This window comes from Aulonocara sp. 'chitande type north' Nkhata Bay, linkage group LG11 (assembly GCF_057382095.1).
Source record: "Aulonocara sp. 'chitande type north' Nkhata Bay isolate Kocher_YH1m ecotype deep benthic linkage group LG11, A_spYH_male_GT1.1, whole genome shotgun sequence".
Classification (NCBI taxonomy): Eukaryota; Metazoa; Chordata; class Actinopteri; order Cichliformes; family Cichlidae; genus Aulonocara; species Aulonocara sp. 'chitande type north' Nkhata Bay.
Window position 1 is genome coordinate 23765689 of NC_141354.1, and position 18944 is coordinate 23784632.

At 38.2% G+C, this 18944-nt stretch overlaps 1 protein-coding gene and 1 pseudogene across 2 annotated transcripts in view; both read left to right on the plus strand.

Moving 5' to 3' along the window:
• Positions 1-18944, plus strand: part of cadm4 (cell adhesion molecule 4) — a 186421-nt gene that overhangs the window by 68472 nt on the left and 99005 nt on the right. The gene's annotated exons all lie outside the window — the stretch shown is intronic.
• LOC147318986 (uncharacterized) lies at positions 655-9685 on the plus strand (annotated as a pseudogene). The gene is made up of 8 exons (XR_015131517.1): positions 655-6305; positions 6449-6567; positions 6663-7055; positions 7135-7333; positions 7461-7672; positions 7785-7932; positions 8011-8115; positions 8446-9685. The product of XR_015131517.1 is annotated as an uncharacterized LOC147318986 (transcript).

Genomic DNA, 18944 nt, shown 5'->3' on the forward strand with positions numbered 1-18944 from the left:
CATATTCCAATCACCACCCATTAAAATGTATTCTGTAGGGTATCGACCTTTAAGTTCAAAAATATTTGAAGTTATATCTTCTAACATAATTTTATTCTGACTTTCATTGTTATATCCATAAACGTTGACTAAAATGAAAAACAAACTTTCAACTCTCATTACAGCAATCAACCAATGACCATTCAAGTCAGTTCGTTGTATTACAAGATCCCCGGGAAAGTTATTGAATAAAATTGCTACACCCCCCGACCTCATTGAGCCATGGCTAAACAGGATTTTGCTACCCCATTGGTTTGACCAAAAAGATACATCACTATCAGATGAATGAGTCTCTTGTAGAAAAATACAGTTTGATTTTTTACCTTTGCAGTACAAAAATAAGGCTTTTCTTTTAACAGATTCTCTTAAACCCCTAACATTTAAAGAACCAAAACAAATGTTAACATTCAACATGAACTATAGACAGAATATCACTCACCACGTGAGAAAAAGAAGAAAAAAAAAAAGTACTAAATGCTGAGCTCCTCAGACCGCGAACAAGTTTCCACTATTTCAGTTTTTGTCATTTTTAGTTCTCCTGTCTTTCCTCAACTTTGCGTCCATCAATGAAGGCATGTGGACCACGAAAGTAGGCTCGTTTACCCGCACGTCTTGCTTCCTCCACCAGAGGCCATAGGCGCTGTCGATCTTGTATGTCCTCCTGCGGCAACATCTCCGCGAAGCTGATGCCTTCTTGCTTGCAGGTTGAAGAGTCTTTGGTGCGCCTCCACAATTCTTCTTTAATTCGCCTCTGTGTGAATAGAATAATGATGTTTTTGTTTCTGCCATCAACTCGTTTCCCTAAGCGGTGGACAATATCAACGGCCTCTTCTAAGTTCAAGTCAGGGGCAATCTTCTGAAGCGTTTGCAAAACCTTCACTCTAATGTTTTCATCTTTGTCTTCCTTCACCCCTTTCAGTTTTAGGCACCACCTCATTCGGTAGCGCTCTTGTTCTCTCACTCTTCTTTTCAAGTCTTCATTTTCTTTAAGCAGCTGTTCATTCGCATTTGCCAGTTTAACAACTTTCAATTTGCAATCAACTATCTCTGCAGCATTAAACTCTACAGCCTTAGCCAAGCTGGCAACCATAGCTGCACTTTGTTTGTTTTGTTCCTTGATATCCTCCAGTTGTGCTTCAAATTTTTTGTCAAGTCCCATAATGGCTTCAAAAATAGTTTTATTGGAGATATCATCTTCCTTCTCTGAAGATTTTGTTCTTTTCTCCTCTGGCGGTTGTTTTGAAGGAGTTGGCGGCGCCGAGTCTGTTCCCCGTTCTCGCTTGTTTAAGCCCACGTTGGCAGCTTCAGTGCTAGCATAGCCATGGTCATTGACTTTAGCATGCGACGACGTCTTAACAATGGGGTTTGACGGCACAAATTGCAGCTTTGCATTCTTTCGTTTCAAATATTTTTATTGAGAGCAAGTATCATGATTGTAGTTTTTACAAATTGACATAACATAGCTTATGCTCCTTTTTTTTCTCTAAACTAACAAGGCAAATAATTAAACAACACCAACAACAACAAAAAAAAAAAAAACCCGCAGTCACCCATAAGGGGTCCCAATACCCCGGCTGTCGGCAAAAGGGAAGAGAAACAAGTAAACAAAGTTTTATATTTTCCCAAGGTATATAAGTAAAGGGTGCCAGATTAATTCAAAATCTTTTACATTGTCATTCATACTATATCTTATTTTTTCAAGGTGAAGAGTGTTTATAAGTTCAGTAAGCCACATTTTTAATACAGGAGTCTCATTACCTTTCCAAAGCTGCAGGATCAATTTCTTTGCAATAATCAAAGCATATGCCATAAACCTTTTTTGAGAATGTTGTAAATTTTGTGTTTCGTTGGAAATCCCAAAGATGATTACTGTCGGATTTGGTTCAATCTTACTTTTAAAAATATTAGACATATAAGTAAAAATATCATACCAAAAACCCTGAAGCCTTGGACATAGTGCAAAACAATGTAACAGATTTCCATAGTGTATCTTGCATTTTTCACAGAGGGGGGAACACTCTGGATACATTTTGTGAAGTTTTTCCCTTGAATAATGTAGTCTGTGTATAATTTTGTACTGAATTAAACAGTGACGGGAATTAATAAAAGGCGTATTTATGTTGTGTAAGGCCTCCTGCCAGAAATCTTCTGATAGGAGAGTCCCAAAATCTTTTTCCCACTCCTCTTTGATTGAAGTAGTTGAAGGTATACTCATCTCCTGTATTGAATTATAAAATAATGAAATTCTCTGTTCAAACCCCCTTCCATCACTAAGACATCTGTCCAAAGGATCGGACGATATGTTTTCAAATTGTGGCAGGTATGTACGGATATAGTCTCTTAGTTGAAGATATCTAAAAAAATGACTGTGAGGCAATCCAAATCTATCTTTTAAATGTTGGAATGACATAAAAGTATCATTTAGGTATAAATCTTTTAATTTACAAATTCCCAATTCCTGCCATATATTGAAAGCTCCGTCTACACATGATGGAAGGAAAGAGGGGTTAGCTGTAATGGATGTACACATTGATAGTTTTTTCAATTTGAAGTGCTTAATTATTTGTCTCCAAATTTGTACGGTATTATAAATCACTGGATTCGAATTGTAATATGAGTTTGTCAAAAGAATAGGAGAGAGTAGTATTCCACCAACACAGTAAGGAAGGCAATCCTCCCGCTCCATCTGTAAGCCGTTAGGGAGTATTGCTGTGTCATCCAATAGAAGGGAAATTATTCTTAAATTTGATGCCCAGTAGTAGTACATAAAGTTAGGTAGTGTAAGTCCACCAAGGGATCTATGTTTGCATAGGTGGTCTTTTTTTATTCTATGTGTTTTATAATTCCATATAAATGGCATAATGATGGCGTCCATCTTTTTAAAAAAAGATTTGGGCAAGAAAATTGGGATGTTTTGAACCAGATACAAATACTGCGGGAGGAATACCATTCTTATTGAATTCACTCTCCCTATTAAAGAAATAGGAAGTGTCCTCCAGTACTGAATGTTATTTTTAAGTTTCTCCAGTAAGGGAAGGAAATTCTCTTTCATTAGGGAGCTGTATTTTTTTGGTATTGTAATGCCCAAGTAAGTGATTTTTTCATAGGATATTTTAAATGGGAGAGATGTAAGCCATTGTTTATTCTCTAATTTAATGGGCAGTATTTCGCTTTTTCCCCAGTTAATCTTGTAGCCTGCGAAAGTACTGAATTTATCAATCACGGAGAGAATTGCTGGGAGGGATATTAATGGTTTTGTTATGTATAATAATATGTCGTCAGCATAGAGCGATATAGAATTAGAAGTGTATGTTGTATCATAACCGTGTATATCCATATGGGTTCGAATTGTCTGTGCTAAGAGTTCCAAAGCCAGGGCAAATAATAATGGACTAAGAGCGCATCCTTGTCTTGTACCTCTGCTGAGTTTAAACTGAGTTGATAATGTCTGATTTGTAAGAATTCTGGCTGTGGGATTATTATAAAGTAGTTTTATCCAAGAGATGAAATCTTGTCCCAGTTGAAATTTTTCTAGGACTGCAAAGAGGTAGGACCACTCCACATGATCGAATGCCTTTTCGGCATCCAAGCTAAGTATAAGTAGGTCCTGTTGTACCTTGGGGGAATAGATTATATTAAATAGACGTCGAAGATTATTAAAAGAACTCCTGTTTGGAATGAAACCTGTTTGGTCTGAATGCACCAATTTATCTATTACTGTATTAAGTCTACTCGCTAGTATTTTAGCCAGAATTTTTTGATCAGAATTTAATAGAGAAATAGGTCTATATGATCCCACTTCCTCCGGTGCTTTGCCTTTTTTTGGAAGTACTATAATAGTTGCTTCATTCAATGTTGAAGGTAGGGTGCTCATTTTGTATGCATGGTTATATAATTTAAATAGATATGGACTTAATTTGATCTTAAAGTATTTATAAAACTCATTCCCTAACCCATCAGGGCCTGGACTCTTGTTGTTTTTTAGTGATCCGATAGATTTTGTAATTTCTTCAATTGTGATCTTAGCGTTCAAAATATTGGCATTTGTCTGGTCTAACACAGGAAGATCACATTTATCTAAAAATTCCTGCATTTCATTAGGCCCTGCAGTGGGATGAGAAGTATAGAGGGATTCATAAAACTGTCTAAAGTTATCGTTGATAACTTTGTGTGATGTGACCAGATTTCCGTTACTTGTTCTGATTTTATGAATCGCTCTATCATTTTCTAGTTTCTTTAGTTGTCTGGCTAGCAACTTATGGGGTTTATCCCCAAATTCAAAATAGTTCTGTCTCACAAAAGTGAAAGTTCTATTAATATTAATAGATAATATTTGGTTTAGTTTATATTTTAGTGCACAAATAGTATTATACTTATCTAAAGAAGGAGCCATTGCATTATTGACGTCCAGTTCGTGGATTCTTTTTTCTAAATTTAGCTGTTCTAATTTATTCCTTTTGTTCCGTGACGCTTGATATGATATTATAAACCCCCTGATATAAGCTTTAAACGTTTCCCATAGTATATCTGGAGAAGTCTCAGCATTATCGTTTATATCAAAGAATAAAGACATCTGAGAGTTTATATATTGTTTAAATTCTAAATCGTTCAGTAATTGTGGGTCAAATCTCCAATTTCTGTATGTTTTAATGGGGTTACTAAGTGCAAAGGAGCAAGTAACGGGGCAGTGATCAGAGATAATAATATTGTGATAGGTTGCATTTCGAATTAGGGGGAGCATTTTTCCATCCACCAAAAAATAATCAATCCTTGAATAACTATTGTGTACGCTTTGCATTCTTAATAACCTTTTGGGCATCCATAGTTATAGTTAGAGTGGAAAGAGAATAAAGTTACTTAGTAAATTTTGCGGTCTTTCGGAGCTCCTGAAAAAACACGACTGTTCAAGCCGCCATCTTGGTGCCTCCTATTAACTTAAGTTAATAGGCACACTGAGAATTTCTTTCAATTAGCAAGAGAGCTAATTAACCACATTCAGGGTTTTCCAATTGTCTTTGACTGATTTACTAGCTGCTTGAATTCCCTCACAAGGTGTGGGTTTAAATTAATATTTTGATATTAATTGGATTTATTAAAGTGGGCTCAAAACAGTGTTATTCAGGAATCAGGCTGGTTGGTAAAACAAGTAGCGCTGTGTATCGATTCAAAATTGAAACAGAAGATGGCAGCACTGTATGTACAAGGATGCCAGCTGCCGTTAAACCCCGAAGAAGAAGCTGTATCCCAGAATTCATAGCGCGGCCTAGCTCAGTTTCCAAAAATGGCGGAAGCTAGTTAGTTTTAAAATTTCTCTTATTACTCTTTCTAGGTCACAAAATAAACGTTTAACATATTTTCAGGCGAGAATGTAGCCGTGTAAACTTCAAATATCTGGACAGTTTATCAAGACACCACATATTTTCAAAAGCGCTCCGACGTTTTCGGAGACGTCTGTTACCCACTAGCTCGATAGCTAGCCGGGGTTTAACGCTCACTAGAGCCGTGAGAACACCGGACTCCGGGCGAACCATTTTCAAAACCACCGCCGTCTTTCACTACTCAGGTGAAACATGATATACAAGTCACTTAAATAACTTAAAAATGTTATTGTTTGGCTTTTTTCAGTATTTTATTTGTTCCTGAGTAAATCGGTTTGGCTGAGATTAAAGTTATAGTTTTTACACAGCTGAATAAACGTCAAGCAGACAGCTGATTATCAGAAGTGTGAGATGCTGGAGAATATACTCCGGTGTCCTTTTATATTTTAGATAGCAATGAGCAATCTGCAAATTTCTTTAAAATGTAATAAACTATCATCTTGCCTTTATTTTTAGTTAGCACATACCTTAAACATTTAAAGCTATAAGCTAATGATCGTTATGTAAGAGCAGATACTGCTGGTGCAATAAGCTGTACATTTTACGTCCAATGGATGCATGATCTGGCAGCCCTAGTCAGCATAATCTTATTGATGAAATTCAATGACACAAATCTGGGTGAGTAAAAGTTCACCGGGCAATATTGTATAACCCTTTCAGACCTCAGCCGGGCTGTCTGGACATTTCTTTTCTATAATAGCTTTAAAAAGGGTAAAAATGTTGAACAATCAAAACGATTCTTTGACGTGAATCAATTTGATTCTCATGGGACTCAATTAAGATTCAACTTTTCAAATGTTTTTAACATAACACTAATTGTAAACATTTGTCTTGCAGGTGACTGAGCAATGGAGAAGCTGGATGATGTTACAGTATCTGTCCTTAAAGGTTATATTTGATAATATATTTGTGTGTATGTGTGTATATGTATATATATATATATATATATATATATATATATATTAAAAAAACAGTTATGTTTGTGCAGTTATGTGCTTGCACAGTTTAACTGGTGTTTGTCTTTTTGTTAGCTGCAAGCATTGACGAGCGCATGCTTTTAACATTGACCCGTGATGATCTGAGGGACCTTTTTTCTGGGCCTGAGCACTTTCTCAGAAGAAAACATGTGTGGTCAATAATTCATCCTGAGGTATTATGTAAAAAATATTTAGTTCAACTAATCTCCAGAAAGTATGCTTTTATTTTAGCAGTACTTGACATTTTTATTTTCTCACCCTAAACCAGGAAGACCATCCGCTACCACAGAAACCTGAAACAACTTCTTCACCCAGGGTAGTTGCAACAGGCCCTCCAACTGCTGATGCTAATGTAAGCCAGCTGAAAACCTTGCAGCTCCCCAGTCCTCCGGAATATGTTCTGTACACCGACAGTGAGTTGGAGCAATGCCGAAAGAGTTACCTGGAGTTGGCCTGCTCCGGCAGGGAACAGGCATGCGTCATGTCAAAAGAACTGAGATGCAGATTGGTGAGAAATACAATCACAAGTATGGTGTCCCTTTTGAGAGCAAGCCAAGGCCAAATGGAGCAATACCCCTCTAAGACCGAAATCACTGCAATGGCTAAAAAAGTTGTGGAATATTATCCTATGCTGCAGGATAATGATGCAAGCGTAAAACACGTAAGTTCTTGTATTTGTGTCTCATATATAAATCATTTTGTTTTGTTCAGGGGGCATGATATATATGTATTTTCACCAGGAGAAAAGGCTGCAAAATATGAAAACACCAGTAAAAAGGCAAGGACCAACACCGGAGAGGGGACGGCCCAAGAGAAGGCTCACTGACCTCTACCCAAGGGATGAAGAAGCTGATGATGAAGATGCTGATCGCAGTTCTTCCAGTGGTGCATCTACTCTGTTATCACCTGTCAGAAATTCTGACAATGCCTCCACTTCATGTGAGTACATACTAGTAATTTTGTAAAATGGTTATCAACACACAGCCAGTAGTAGCTAATGTTTTGTGGAAGTCTACTTCAGTAACAATGAAAAACCAAAATGCTCTTGTACTTCTCTCTATCTTAGCTGACAAGGATAGTCGGCAAATACAAGCAAGACATTACAAAACATTACAAGAAATGTGTAAGAAGGCAAAACCAAACCAAGAAGATGTGTCCCAGCTATTAGACCTCGAGTTTGAAGCCAGAAGATCCTTCATTGACTCAGACACCATGAAAGAGGAGAACAGAGCTTGCCTCATCTTGGATGCATATCCATGCTTTAAAGAATTGCATCATGTAAGTTTTTGGAAGAGTTAATAAATAATCACTTTAATTTCAAATATATTTGGTGTGGTAGTAAAGTTATTTTGATTTTATTTGTCTACTTATTTTTTTAAACCTATTGTAGGCGTTGGGTGAGCTTTGCAGAATTTTGGATCCCCACAACAACAAGTTCATCAGTCAAGTAAAACTGAGATGGGAAGAATTCTGCTCCAGGGTAGAGTTCTACGGTGTGTCAAAGAAGGCAATGAATCCACCAATGACCATGGACAAAAGTAAGTTTTACCATTTGAATACAAAGTTCTCATCCTTTAAAATTTATGTTTATGAAGGTTTGTTTCTGCTTTGTCCAGCTGAAGCCCACCTTGCACTGATGAAGGCTCTTCCTCTTTCCCACACCTGCCCATCCACCAAAAAAGATGGGGAATGCTTCTGAAGCATTTCTACATGTCCTGAAGGTAAGTTTTATAAAATTTGCTTATAAAGATCTACAGAAAATTTGGCAAACAAAATATTTCGGTCAAACATGACTCAAAAATGCTTTTTCAGTTTCAGCCGAAAGACTTAAATCTATAATTTATTGTTTTCATTAATTTATAACGTATTTAATGTACACGAGTGTGGTCACATAAGGAGTCGCTTGATAAACCATAAGTCAAAACTACTATAAAATGTGTGTAACCAACAAAGAACAGGATAATGACATCTCCAACGTTATGACCAAATCCCAGCAAAAAAACATACAATTAACATAAGATGTTGACTGTCATGTCTTTTGTGTCTTGCAGCCTACAGAAGATCCAGATGCTGTCCTCCAGAAACGAAGCTTGTCATGTCCAGTAGTGATGTTCGATGGCTGCAAGTGTGTCATTGCTGTTGGTAATTTACCAGTTACAACATTTGACAAAGAAAAAATTGGTGAGGCTATGATATATGTGATGGCATACTTTTATGCACTCCATCTGACTTACCCCAAATGCGTGGCAACCCTGCTGTCTGTCATTCAGACAGAAGTTCTCCAGGATGCCATTCATGAGCATGACACTACATCATCTTACAGAAAAGCCCTGGCAGAATGGCATGCATTTATTGGAAAGTAGTGTGTAAATTTCAGATAAGATTAGGAGAGGGCACTTCTGTTTTGTTTTTGTTTGTTTTTTTTTTTCAATCTGGGTCTTATTTCTAAAATGGAAAATGTTCATTTACTCACCCAGACAAGTTTTGTGGTATTTGGTGTCATTCGGAAGAAATTAGAATCTTTGTGGTCTTCCTATGTCACTCGTCAATTTTAATGGGGCAATGGCGAAACCTCTAAGGCTGTTGAAATGTTGAAACCACTTAAACTCATAATGTTGGACCTGTACTGTTCAATTGTATCTTTATTATCTGCAGGTTATTGTTAAAATGGACAAATAAAGATGGACACTTTTACTCTGTTTCAGTTTTGTTTTGTCCTTAATCAGCAATATAATCTTAAAGTAGTGTTTAGCTAAATTTAAAAAGAAGAAATATCTTTAAAATGATTTAATGTACTAGTTTTTAGATTATTTGCCTTGATTTGTTTGTTAGAATAAGTGTTTTATGCCTATTTTCAGATTTAATTTCTTCAACATTTTACTTAGAACAAGTGGTTAAAGCTTATTTTAGGTTTCAAGCCATGATTGGTTGCCTGGAATAAGTGTAAAATACTTATTTTTAGCTTTATTATCTTTATTTGTGGCCTACAATCAGTGGTTAAAGCTTATTTTAAGTTTCAATTGTTCTAATTTGTTGCCTGTAATAAGTGTAAAAGACTTATTTTTAGCTTTATTATCTTATTTGTGGCCTACAATAAGTGGTTAAAGCTTATTTTAAGTTTCAATTGTTCTAATTTGTTGCCTGTAATAAGTGTAAAAGACTTATTTTTAGCTTTATTATCTTTATTTGTGGCCTACAATCAGTGGTTAAAGCTTATTTTAAGTTTCAATTGTTCTAATTTGTTGCCTGTAATAAGTGTAAAAGACTTATTTTTAGCTTTATTATCTTATTTGTGGCCTACAATAAGTGGTTAAAGCTTATTTTAAGTTTCAATGTTCTGATTTGTTCCCTGGAATGAGTGTAAAATACTTATTTTTAGCTTTATTTAAATCTAGATATTGTTCTTATTTCAAGAAATCTTATTAAGAAAAAAACACTTACCCCATGGGCAGATAATTTCACTTGTTTTAAGCAAATCTTCACCAAAAATAAGTGTATTTTTCTAGTATTAAGGAGGTGGGTTTTTGCAGTGTGACCTCTCACTCCGGAGGCCTTTTTTTTATCCTACTGAGATTACTGAGATAAGGTGCAGAGCCACAATGCTGATGTGAGAAGATGGTGCTGATTGGAGTCGAGACAAGTAAGTTCACAATAGAGATGGACCGATCCGATATTACGTATCGGTATCGGTCCGATACTGACCTAAATTACTGGATCGGATATCGGAGAAAAATAAAAAATGTAATCCGATCCATTAAATATCACGAAAGCACCTCACAAAACTTGCAACACGCCGTAACTCACCTCAGAACGTTAGCATGTCAGAGCAGTATGCATCACGTGATAGAGCAGCTGTGGCATGCGGGACCTGTCGGTGGTCTGGATAGCATGTGGAGCTTCATCTCCGACAAAGTTATCCCCGAGAGAAGTAAAGCAAGTGTGTAAGTCCATCTCTGAATGTTTGTAAAGCATTCCCACGTTAAGCTTAACAAGCGACTGCCTCTTCTTGCTGCTACTTCAATCGTGAAACTGCTTAAATCAGCTGATCGGCTTTTCTGTCGCGAGTCGGTCTCTCTCGTTTGTTTTTGGTCCACTTTGCGCCAGAAAGAGGAAACCAGCGGCTGAACAACAGCAGCACGTTTAAGCTTGATCAGCTGTTGTTAGAATTTATTTAATATTACTTTCTACTCCAGGATCTTTTTCTACAGCTGACGGCTGGTAACTGTGCAGGGGCGGATCTAGCAAAGTTTAGCCAGGGGGGCCGATAGGGCATTAACTGGGAAAAGGGGGCACAAAGACATACTTTTCTTTCTTATTCTCATTTAAAATGTCTAGCTTTTAATAAATAATTATCTGACACCCAAAGTTTTAATTTGATGTAAAATGAATAGAAGTCAATTACTGTACATAGTGACTATTAAGTCTAATATATATACCCTAGTAAGCTATAGTACTTTTTACTTTGGGAAGGTACCATCTGTGCAGTCTGCAATTTTGTTGAAGAAAGATGTTGAATCTATTTAATATTTCTTGAAAAATAATTGATTTCTGTGCATTTTTTTTCACACTGCATCAAATTAAGGTTGATTACGTCGATTAAGCATCATGAGGTGGCGCGTGAGGGGTGGTTCCCTATTTTTTATTTATTTATTTTTGTTGTTGCTGGGAGTTGGAACCCTATTAGTTAGGTTGCTTAATATTTACGCTAAGTACTCTTTAAAATACCAGAATAGGGAGGATGGTGTAGGTTTAAGTTTATTAGATTGATCAGTATTGCTGAACTATGAAATATTTTTTTTGTATACAGGTATAACAGAATAGCTTTAGTGTAGTTGTTGTTTTAAACTTGAGTATGAACTTGCAGACTTGCAAAATGCAGCAAGATATTTTAAAAAACAGTTTTGTTGATTAAAAAACACTATATCGGATTCATATCGGTATCGGCAGATATCCAAATTTATGATATCGGTATCGGACATAAAAAAGTGGTATCGTGCCATCTCTAGTTCACAATGCAATAGTGAGCCAATCATATCATATATACATTTATGTCTTCCTATATCGCAACACTGAACAGACAAGTGGAAGAGGGTGGACGGACGGATGGATGGATGGTCTGACTGGGCCACTCCAGTCTGTGGAAACTATATCAGCATCTAAATGTTTATTTTTCCATTGTATTGAAGTCAGTGTTGACTGTGAAAATAAAATCAGCATTTGCAGTGAATAGAAGGTGATTTTTTTCTTTCCAATTGGTTTTAGCTCATACAAATATCAATAGGGCTATGTCTATGTGGGGAATTAAGTCAACAGCTTTCTCTCCATAAATGAAACAACCTAAGGGCTTCAAACTGCTGGTGTGTCAACACAAATTCTGCTCTGTCAAGTAAGACAAGTAAGACCTAAAGTGAAGATAAACCTGAAGCTGTCAGCAGAGTCTCATCTATGTCAGATGCATTCCCACCACTGTTTAACCTTCATATTTTCACTGAAGGATGGTGCCTAGGTGGAGCATGGAGGAAGCAGGAAGCACGACACCTCACTGAATATTTTGGATGATTATCTGTTCTGTTCTCACATGGGCTCAATTATATTGATTTCAACCAGGGAAACAGCAGGTTAAAATTACCAGCATGGCTGATTCAGACATTTGCGTTCTTATATACAGCGCCGCAGGGTAATGTTTAGAAAAGTTCAGGGTTGCAGTGCATGTGTGAAAACAGCTACAGTATATTACACTCGGCTTGACCTTGCTAATGGCATGCTTCCAATTTGAGTTGGTGGCCTACAGTGAAGGTGTATTAGGAGCGAAGCAGCAACAGAACTAGAGTCTATGTCAGAATGAGCTTGCTGGTGGTGCACTGTCTGAGCCTGCGGGGTCGACCATTACCTGCGTTCATGGGGTTTTATTGAGAGATTTTGTGTGTGTTTGTGCCAAAGCAGATTGCACATGTGTTCATGCGATTTTGGGTGAGTGGTGAGTTGATGTGCAGTTTATTGTTTGTGTGTGTGCAGGTGCTGCTGCGGGGTTATGTGGCGTGTTATGTGAAACTGAAGGTTCAAGCAGCATTTTTAGATGAATAATGAGCAGTTTTGGTAAGTTTGGGGACCACCGTGTAGATTTTTACACATGGGTATGGGGACGTCGTGTGTTCTATCTTGTGGGCAATGTACCGTGTGTCATGTGTGCAGTGTTTTCTCTTGCTGTGACTGGTGAGAGGTCTGGATAGCACAGAACAACAAAGAAGAGAGAGAGAAACAGCAGGTGAGGTCAGTTAGAAAGCTATGCTGGCCAGCACTTTCTAATGAGACTTGGAACCTGCTCTGTAGCAAGGAGCTTGGCAGGCATAGAAATGAGGTAGGATGGTGGGGAAAAGGGGTTAATTACAGAGGGAGATGTGAAGAAGGTTATTTTCCATAATCACCTTTGTTATATTATTCTCTCTTTTTTGCATTAATTTTCTGTGTGATGGCATGAAAATAAATTGATTTTCAGTTGTGTGTGTGAACATCCTCATCTGTTATAATCACAGGGAACGAGTAGCAAGGGTGGGAAGAAGAAAAGGAGAGAAGTCAGTAGGCTAGTTGCAGATGAGGGAGATGAAGGAAAAAATGGCTAAAGGCAAGACGCTGATTGAGACAGATGAGAAAAAAATTAAATGAAGAGAGAGAAAAAATACAGCTGAAGAGGCATGTAAACAAGTATTGTCTTCAAGGCTTAAACAGATCTGGAGCAAAGACACAAGAAGGAAAGGAAGCTGGGAAGGAAAGGAAGGATTAAATAACGAAAGAGATTTGAGCGATGCCTGAAGTGGCAGAGAACGGGACTTTGGAAAAAAGGAAGGAGGAGCTGGAAGATGGGAAAGTGAGAGGAGAACAAGTTCAGAGTCTTAGTATCAAAACATTTCCCTCCGCCTGCCACTATATTTCTTTATAATGACTTTTCTCATTCAACCTCCAGTCTTATTATCGGTGCTATTCAGCCGGCCTGCCCACATGGGTCAAGTGATGTTGACCTGAATCCTAAGTACCTTGTAGCACCTCAGACCCATCTCTCTAAGTCATTCATTAACAACCACGACGAGAGCTCAGGGGTGATGGCGAGTCGGTTGATTTCCTGAGCTCTATTTTTTGAGCTTTAGTGTAGAGCATACAGAATTGCAGTGCCAAGTCGTTCTGAAAACTCAAAGCAGTTGTTGAAAGATGTTATAGTTTGCAGAGTTACTGTAAATCACAGAGTTGATGAATGAGCGCTTTCAAGCAAGCGGGGTCAAACATCAGTTTAGACATTGATTGTTGGTACAATTGTGCTTTTTCATTTGCTGAGTGAGCGTTCCTGAGCCAGCACAATCAGCCAGTGGTTGTAGAGATCCAAGAAGTTCATGCTTAGAAATGTCTGGCAATCCAGTGGGCTCGAGATGCATATACGTGTAAATATGCTGACTGAGACTGGGTAAAGCATATTCACAGTCTAATTCCTCTGTGAATTGTTTGTGCAGAATTTGTGAAGAAAAATCTGTAATGAGGGATGGCAGCACAAAAGCCAGCATGGTTCAACTTTTGTCATCAGATCGCTTGGATTAGATAATGACATTAGGAGGTGTTAGGCCAAATTACAGCTCATATACACTAATTAGCAGAATGCTACTATTACACAAAAATGTAAAGTGCTGATAAAAGCTCTGTGGATCATGAGCCAAAACAAGAAGCCATCAGTTAAAATGTGTTTCTATGAATAAGGTGAGAGAGATGTACACACTACAAAGCAAAAGAATAAAATAATATCACAGTGTAATGAAGGGGATAATTGTAGCAATGATACAGTGTGTTTGTGTCCATGAAGCTGTTTACCTGACTGCATACTGAACACCGGCTTACTTTAAGTGTTCACTGTAATTCTGTTTGCATTAAAGTGCCGTGCAAATTAAGGATAATTTGTAACCCCTTGCTACACGATGATGTAAACGCAAGCAAACATGTAGGGTGCTTTAAAAAAGCGGTATTCTTTTTTTAAGATTCAAATAAAGTAGAGAGCCGTACAAATCCATTAAGAGGAGCTGAACATTTGTACACTTGCCTTTCTTTTTTTAGCAATGCAAGCCGTCAAACCACCTCCTGCCTCCATGTCTCCTCCATTAATTACAGCTTCCGTTCTCCTCTCCACCTCCCACCTCTCATCACTCCATCATTGGAAAGGGGTAAAAATATCACACCATAAGATCTCCTTACCAACGTCCCCCCCACCCCACTCCCCACCAACACCTTCATCCCATCTTTAAACAGTCACCCTCATTCTTTCATCTTGCCACATTACCCCCTCCCTCCACTTACATCTGCCTTCCTCACTCCGACGTTATTGTCACATTCCTTTTTTTTGCCTCTATCTTTCCATCTATCTACCCCTCCAGAATAGCCATCTCGCCATCTCTTTTCCTCTCTATTACGCTGTTGGTTTTACCTTCTAGCTTCCCTCATCTCTCACTCTCCCTTCCTTTTTTCTGAGGCGCAGCCTGCTCTTTCTCTTTTTGTCAGTAGAATGAAAGATAAAGATCTTTAATTAATCAATCCACATACTGTTGCCGACAGTGTCTCGCAGTCCTATGTCTGTGGCTCTGCCGCTGTAAAAAAAAATGCCCTTTTTTAACCTTTTCTATAATTCATCTTTCCTCTAAGAATACAGCAGTATTATTATTTTTTTTTCCTGATACGTTCCGAGGTCTGACCCTTTCGCACCTGGATGAGATTCTGCACAGGAATTATGATGAAAGTTTTCCTTAATTTTTAACCTGAAGTATAAGAAAATAGTTGATGTCTTTTTTATGATGTCTTTTTTGTATGACAGTTTAAGTACAAGTACTTCAAATTCAGTTTTAGTATTTTTGGTCTGTTGCGCATTTCTTTTTTTTCATGTCAGTTTGAGAAGCAACCATTAAAACTCTTCTTTTTCCAGGAAATTCAACTCGGTAAAATTCACTCAGTGTCAAAATGAATGGGTCCTCGTGGCTAAGTAAAATTGTATTGTAAGGGCCCCTTTATTTCGTTCATTCTTGGTGCCTTTGTCCTGCAAGCCTAATCAGTAATTAGCCCCAAGCTGGCAACTGGTGTATACCAGGTTCTTAAAGTCAGACAATGGAAAAGTTTTGATGAAGAGCAGGTGGGCTAGAAATGTTACAGCTACCAAGCTGCAATAAAGAGGTAAAACTGGATTTTTGCAGTATGGAAGCGATTTTTGTAAATGTGCTTTTTAAATGTTTTTGGGTCGAACGCCTGACCTTTTTTGGTATGGATGTGCTTTTTTCCATCTCATGCACTGCAGTGTGAAACGCCCTTATATTAACCTTTGATGTGTACTGAATCTGATCATATGCATCTGTGTATTCTGATTTGTCTGACTTATGACACCTAGAATGAAAGCAATTTTGATGGAAATTGCAGTTCACTCCGAGGATCTTTTCGCTAGATGGGCCAACATCCTCATTTTATTTTTGGCAACATTTTTTGGTAGATAAAGGCAAATGGCTTAATCAAGAATTGAGCTGCGGTTTGGGAAATGCCTCAAAGGGGACTGGTGGTGACTCCCGGGCCTGACAGATCCCCATGTACTAATGAGAGTAGTAGTAGTAGTCAGAGGTGTGGACTCGAGTCACATGACTTGGACTCGAGTCAGACTCGAGTCATTAATTTTATGACTTTAGACTTGACTTGAAAAAATGTTCTAAGACTTGTGACTTGACTTGGACTTTTACACCAATGACTTGGGACTTGAATTGGACTTGAACCGGTTTACTTGAAAAGACTTGATATTTTACCCCAAATATAAAATTTAACATGCATATTATATAGAGATTGAAAATGTGACGTCATTCACGGGTAGAACCGCAAAGGATTCTGGGAACTCGTGGCAAGCGGTACTAGCGCACGCAGGCTTTCAATTAAAATCAGTTAAACAGCGATAAAAAGAAACACAAAAATGTCAAGAAGCCGTTGTATTATTAACTGCAATAGCCGGTCGCATGACAGCCACGGGAAGCCGACGGGTAAAGAGATCGGTTGTTATCGGATTACGTCGTTGAAGAGAAATTGTTCGAGCCATGTTTCCAAAGTAACAAAGACGCGACGGATGGCCTGGATTGCAGCCATTCAAAGACCAAATATAACGTCCCAGAACACTCCAGCTCACAGGTTAGTCTGCTCCAAGCATTTACACGAAGGTCAGTGTTTTTTAGTAGTTAATACGTCATTTTCATAACATAATTAGTGATATAGGTTACAAGCAAGTCTGGCGCTGAACAGAAATTGTCGCGCTATGCTCCTTTGTTTATTGTGCATAAATAGTGAATTGTCCTGACACAATATTGCGTTTCGCTTCTGTTATTATGGTACACTGACAAAAACATATACTTTTATTCACAGGATAAAACAGGTTTTTTGTATCACTAATTGCCCAGTACGATTACAGCATACAATATTATTGTCACTGCTACATTTCTGTGATGGCTACCAGAAATTATTTCCACTACTAATTAATTACCGTTGAGCTCAAAGGTCCTATTAATAAACGGTTAATGAATGTGTATTTATGACGACAATTTGTGAGACTGGTAAACTTATGATACGTACGATGGTCTTTCGTTCTACACGGTGCATTTCAAGGTCCTGCACCCATCCGTCGGTAAACTGTACCTGGGCTTGTTGCAGTGACCGGAAGTTACTAAACTTCATGAGTGTATGCACTCACTCCAAGAACCGTGTAATTATAAATATGCATATAAATATGCTAAGATGAGATAGCTGACTTCATCTAACTAGCAAATGTTGTCCAGGCTACGTTGGTGATGCAGTTTTTTTTTAATGTGTGTGATATTTTTGTCATGCGATTTTAAAGCCGGTCCTACAACCGCATCCAAGAATAACATGCAGCTTATCTCAGAACTGTCGGTGAAAATTATTCTTGGAGCTAGGTTTAATTGAGCTGCATTTTAAAGAGGTGCAATTTCACAATTTGTGTATATTTTCTAAGTTCACTATTTTGTCATGTGTTGAGAAAAACACAGATTTTAAAATTACATGGTCTAATATTTACATTTAGCATAACTGCAACATTATTTTTTCGTTGTTTTTTTTTTTTAAAGACTCGAAAGGACTTGAAATTCAAAGTTTCAGACTTGTGACTTGACTCGGACTTTTACACCAGTGACTTGAGACTCGACTCTGACTTGCCTGACATTACTTGAGACTTGACTTGAGACTTGAGGATAAAGACTTGAGACTTACTTGAGACTTGCAAAACAATGACTTGGTCCCACCTCTGGTAGTAGTAGTGAAGAAGTGAAAGAATTGAAAAAAGGGGACGAAGTGTGGGACACGAAAATGAGAATGAACAGCTTGTAGAACTGGGAGGTCATATATAGATAAGACCAGGAAGGGGCGTGTTCGGAGATATGGTCCTGCTCCTGAAAGAGCTGGAGCATAGAGCTGCCTCTATGTCGCAGCTACAGTTGCAGCCCCAACTGCTGACAGTATTGATAAGCAGACCAAACCAGAGCTAACTTCCTGTTGTTCTTTGAACACCGACTGTCCGCATGCACCTGTCCGCTTACTCGTATGTAGCATCTTTTCCTCACGTCTCTCCATCTCAGCTCTCCCTCTACCACCTCAGTTCTCCCCTTCCCTGCTGGCGAGCCAAGCTAGTTTGAAAACTACTGCTTTGTATTAAAAACTGGAGGGATGAATTTATGGATGCTTGGAAAGTTTTCTGCTTGGCACTCACTGCCTTCCCTTTCACTTTATTGCACCATACAAAAATCCTACTTGATGTGAAAAAAATTTGCCCTTTGTTTTTTTCAAAAGTTGTTGCGCCAAGAGCAAACAATGTGCCTGCCTCACGCTGCTGGCTTCCTTCCATCAGAGTATATGTGTCTTTTTTAGCAGTCTAGGCATATTCACTCTAAGTTACGCTGTACGAGAGCCTTGATCAGATGCCTAAAATGTAAATGTCAGCTTCTGTACAATGTCTCTTTCTCTGATTTATAGCTGCTGCACAACACCATATTGTTCCTTTCCTTGGCTGTTGTCATGCTTTCTTAGCCTTTCCCTTCATGCCTACTGTTCCTTGTGGTGAGAACAGAGCTGTCAACAAACACATACACATTCACACAGATGTGTGCACATTACACCATCACACATACAGACTCACTGTGAGCCATGATTGTCTTCTACAGACAATGAGCGCCAAGTGTGACCTCTTGCAGCATCCCTGTGTCTTACACTATCACTCTGTAATCCCTCATCTGTCCCTGTCCTCATCTACACCTGCTTCTCTTCACAGTCCTCCTCACGCTGCTCATTCCTTACAGTTGTTTTCTTTGTTCACACCCTTGTCTTTGCTAATATTTTTCTTTCTTCCTCCATTCTGCATCCCCTTAAGTTTCAATTTGATCTCTCCTCTTAAAAATACAAAAAAACCAATGTTGTTTTATCTCTGGTTTTCCTTTCAGCAAACTAAGCTCTGAGCTCTCATCCCACCATCCGATTATCTTGACCTGTTAGC